The sequence below is a fragment of the Apium graveolens genome, chromosome 1 (genome assembly GCF_009905375.1).
Source record: "Apium graveolens cultivar Ventura chromosome 1, ASM990537v1, whole genome shotgun sequence".
In the NCBI taxonomy this organism is placed as follows: domain Eukaryota; kingdom Viridiplantae; phylum Streptophyta; class Magnoliopsida; order Apiales; family Apiaceae; genus Apium; species Apium graveolens.
The window spans coordinates 134,699,918-134,705,526 of NC_133647.1; positions in this window are offsets into that span (position 1 = coordinate 134,699,918).

Consider the following 5,609-nt stretch of genomic DNA (forward strand, 5'->3'; position numbering starts at 1 on the left):
ATTCTTTGTGTACTTGGACTGATTAATGTAGATGCCATTATCAGTCTGTTTAATTTGCAATCCCAAGAAATAGATCATCTCTCCCATCATACTCATTTGATATCTTGATTGCATCAACTTTAAGAACTTATCAGACAGTTTTTGATTAGTTGATCCAAAAATGATATCATCCACATAAATTTGAACTAAAAGCAGATCTTTACCTTGATTCAGATAAAATAAATTTTTATCTATTGTACCTCTTTTGAATCCACTTTCAAGCAGAAACTGAGCAAGGGTCTCATACCATGCTCTAGGTGCTTGCTTTAGTCCATAGAATGCTTTGACAAGTCTATAAACATAGTCAGGATGTTTAGGATCCACAAAACCTGGTGGTTGTTTAACATAGACTTCTTCTTCAAGTTCTCAATTGAGAAATGCACTCTTGACATCCATTTGAAAAACTTTGAACTTCTTGTGTGCAGCATATGCCAAGAAAATTCTGATTGCTTCTAGCCTAGCAACAGGAGAAAAGGTTTCATCATAATCAATGCCTTCCTGTTGAGAATATCCTTTAGCCACTAATCTTGCCTTGATTCTGACAATGGTTCCATCAGAATCAGTCTTATTTCTGAAGACCCACTTTGTGCCTACAATTGATCTATTTTTGGGTCTAGGCACCAGCTTCCAAACTTCATTTCTTTCGAACTCATTCAACTCTTCTTGCATAGCTATGACCCAATCTGCATCCTTAGGTGCATCTTCCACTTTCTTTGGCTCTTCTTTTGAAAGTAGATTGTGATACAAATATTCATTTTGAGTTGCACTCCTTGTCTTTACACCTTCATCAGGATTTCCAATGATCAGATCAGGAGTATGATCTTTATTCTATTTTCTGGCACTAGGAAATGTCCTACTTGAGCTAGATTGTAATAACCCCAATTTTTGGAAAATTTTGAAACCCTTATGAATAGTGTTTTTGCTGAATGAGAAAACTTTTCATGCCACACTATGTAGGGGTTCTGTTATTGATCTTATGGGATATTATTAGTACTCTATGAGGTATATAAGTGTATGTAAAGATCGTCAGAATCCAATTACGAACACTTTGATTTTTCCCGGAAATCCACAATATACGGAGAGAATTGAGTATAAGGTAACAGGATAAAAAGGATTTAAATTAAAGGATTATAAGAGAGGATCATAAAAGGAATACAATGTATTGAGAAAGGTTAAGGGAACCTAAGTAATAAGATCCCGGGTATGATCCTTCAAACGATAAACGAGAACGAAAGTTAAGCGAACCGTATAGCAGATCAGCGGTCATTAGGCAAACGATTAGGAAGTTAATCAAAGGGATTAATGGGAACGATGTCATCCAACCAATAGAAAGAAGACAAGGAAGGAAGGATGACATCATGTGGATGAGATAAGCATGACATGGGAAGGAGGAGGTGTGGTGGCTTTGTAACCACACAAATCCAAGGGCAAGAAGGTACTTTACTAAATCAAAAACAAAACCAAATCAACCAACCAAAAGATCAAGACAAGGCAAAACACAAAATTCTCTCTTCTTCTTCATAAACCTCTCGGGTTCTTTTCTTAAATTTTGAAAGTCCAAGCTCCTCCACTTGTTATTTTCCAAGGTAATTATCCTAGCTTCTCCTAGTTAAGTTACATACTTCCTATAAGTTTAAGCTTCTAATTCCAAGCCAATCTTTTTCTATAAATCATCAAAGAAGATGGTGAATAGTGTTTTCAAGAACTAAAATTTGTGTTCTTGAAGTTTTGTTTAGATTAAGCTTGGTTAAGGGCTTTAAAGGTGATTCCAAGCCATCCTCTTGATTCTCCACTCTCCAAGGAAGGTATAAACTACAAACCCTAGCTTTAGTTTTGAGTAATTAGGATTGAATGTGTTTGATATAGCATATGTGAGGCATGATGCTTGATTGGTTGAAGTTTGGTTGAGTTTGTAGAGATTAGTTGGTTTTGTTGTATTGTTGGAGTTGTAAATCTTGGTAATTAGTTAAAGAACCTAAGTAAAGCTTTTAGTTCATGTGAGGAATAAGTATAAATGGTTAATATGGATTTGTTGGGGTTGTTATGATGTGATAAGGATGGATATTGGTTGTATGATTGATTTGGGGTTGAATTGTGGTTGGTATCGAGTGGTTTAAATTTGGGAAATCGCGTAAACATAGCCGTCGTAATGTCCGATTTACCGTAGACTGTTTTTTTTTGTTCTTAACATCAGAACCCTTGAACTCACTGCTAGGTTTTGACCATTGTCATGTTTAGATAGTTCATGTTACGAGCTTCGTTTTGATATGTAGTTCGTTCGATTCCGATTTACGGTTTAGGAGAAACGACCGTTTCAAGTAACGGCGTTTCGCGAACGAAACTTTTTCCCTCGCCTTACTTTGAAATGTAGGTTAAAGACCAAAAAGGGTTAATTAATGCATGAAACATTTATGGTAAGTGTTTTAGGCAGTTGGTAAGTCACTCGCGAAGGAATCGCTTTAAAACTCGTAAAGGTTAAATTATTAAAAATGGTGGAGCCGAGGGTACCCGAGTGACTTAAGCGAATCAGTGAGCACAAAACAAGCGTTAGAGTCTAAGTTAGTTAAAGTATAGATTCACAAGTGACTTTGGTTTAATTCCAACTTACTTGTTGTTTATAGGTTACCAGACTCGTCCCGAGCCATTCGTAACCCCCAGTCGCTCAGGCAAGTATTCTATCCGTTATACTGTTGTTGTGATGTATACACTTGTATATGCATTATCTTGCGATAGATGCATGTTGGTTATTTAGCAAATTCTTGCGATATATTGTAGCATGTGATATGGTATATATGCATGCCTGTTTCATATTCTTGAAATATATATCTGTTGGTTCATTTGATAATACCTATGCTAGAGGATAGTTGTATCTTGCATATACCCTTAGTATAGGGACCCAAAGGTGAAAATATTTTCTAAAACCGGGAGTCGAGGATCCCGAGTAGATTTTATATGGATATGGATATATATATTTATATATATATATTTATATATATATATGTGGTTATAGTTTTCCAAACTATTAATCGAATAAGGTTTATTCGATAACTTTAAACTTTATTTTATTATTGAATATTATTTCGAATATTATTCGAGGGCTTATGACTCTTTTATATTATTTATTGAATATTATTTGAATATTCATTTGAGGATGTATGACTCCTTTATTTTATTTAATGAATATTATTTATAATATTCATTCGAGGTATTATGACTCAGCTTATTTTATTTATTGAATATTATTTGAATATTCATTTGAGGATCTATGACTCCGATTATTTGCTGAGATATATTCTTTATTTTATTAAAGAATAAGATGTCAATAATCAAACTTATTTTCGATTATTCAAATAAAGATAATACTTTCATATAAGTATATCTTTGGTTATTTAATACTCGTTTCAAGTATAAAATTTAATACTTCTACTTCAACTATTTTTATAAAGACTATTCTTTATGGGAATATTATTTAATTAATAATATTCAGATATTTTCTAATATTCTGGGGACTGATTTACTCCATTAAATCAGCCTTACTCCAACACTCTTTAAAGTGTTTTCGAGTCTTCAAAATGATTTTTAAAAGTCAGAGCGGATCCCAAAACTCATTTTTATATTTAAGATCTTCCTTTTTAAAGGGGATTTAAATACTCGCTCAAAACCTGGGGAATCCGGCTCTGTGGTGTATTTTATATTCGCAACAAGGTTGCTGTTTTGAGAAAACAATTTGATTACTTGCCCAATGTTCGGGAAGTAAGTCCATTTGATTGAGTCGGCATAAGCGACAGGCCGGGGTACGGTCTAATATTGTGTAAGTGGCTGGGTGGCAGTCCATCAACGCGTGAGGGGCCGGGGTACGGTCGAGCGCGAGGTCTTAATTATGACCAGGGTGATGACCGGTGAGGAATTCATCCATCTACAGTAGAAAAGGTTACTTATTGGTATCTTTGCCTGATCAGCGAGATATCGGGTTTATGCCAAAATTCTTTTCCTTTCCAAAATTCATTGGATGTTTCGAACTCTGTTCATACTTTGCATAACAGAGGTTCCAGGAAATGTTTAAAGGGATATATGTATGTGGATATATATATATCGGGACTAAATAAAGTATCTCATAACTTTTTCATTCAATAATATTTCAAAGATTGAATCTATTCAAGTCTTATCTTGTGGTCTCATCAGTGGGATGAACTTTTGAAATTGATTATAACTTGAACGGTGGTAGTTCAAGTAGTATTTGGGAATGATATAAGTGTAGTGAAGTATTTGGTAACTTCATCTTTTAAACTTATATCTAATTAATAATTGTCTTATGAATGACAAAGATTTTCAGAAAAACGTTGAGACAAGGTTAGATATATGAGATCACCTTGCAACGATATTTTTTTTATATACAGTTATACACTGGGACTTTGTGTATATTATGCATGGAAGAGGACTTCCAATATTTTGAAAAGTATATATGTATATATACTGAATATTTTGCGACTTCATCGCATTAAGATATCAAACTTGGTTCAATTCTTTTGACCAAGACTTTCATGAGTATTATGAGTAGGCTCATATATTGTAAATCATTATACATATTATTTTGGTGGGCTTGCTGCTCACCCTTGCTTTATTTCTTCATCACACAACAACAGTTAGGAAAGATGGCCAGACTCCAGCAGACCCAGCGCAAGCGCGTGGGAAGCGTCCCGCGTCTTCCCGTTGATGTTGTAGCTGCTATAGGTGCAGAGGTAGATCTATTGTAGATCAGACCATCTACTTTTGAGAATCAATTATGTATAATTATAACTTGTGGCAGATAATGGCAATTAACTGTAAATTTATCAAGTAATCATTTCGGGTTGTAATAACTTTTAAATTGTGGATTCAAAGACTTGTACTTATTTAAATTTCATCTCTGAGACTATAACGGGTTGTGGTGTGTGTTAGCGTGGGGTCACAGCATAAGGTTATTTATTATTAATTAAGTGAAGTGATATTGTGGAAAGAAAGACCGTGACGACCCGGATCCCCGACCCCGGATCTGGGGGTGTTACAGAAATGGTATCAGAGCCAAGCGTTATAAACCTCAGAGATGATGGGACGTTAAGATAATAAGTTAACTAAGATAATAAGAACTCTTGCCAAGTTCATAGTCGGGCTACCTAACATAGCACTGACAGTTAAAACCCTTATGGGAACCCTTATAAATATCGTGATAGGAGCGTAGTTCGTTATCGTATATGGTAGCGGGACTCCGAACCCTGAGGTTGAGGAGCAACATCGCGATGATATTTTATTACTAATTGGAGATCGGATTGTGGATCCGATAGAGTGTCCTAATGCAGGACCGGATGATGTTGATATTGAGGATTTAGCGGTTGAGGATGTTGTTCTAGAAGGGATAGTTGTTGAGGAGGATCCCATGGAGAATCCTGACAGGATTGGATAAAGGACCACTGATGAATTGATGACCATGGTTTGGTCGACTACCAGAGGTAGGATTGGCGGGTCACTACCGGAGGTTCGTTCAAGTTGTAAAGATAGTAGCCCCTTTAACGCGGCTTACTCGTAAGACTGAG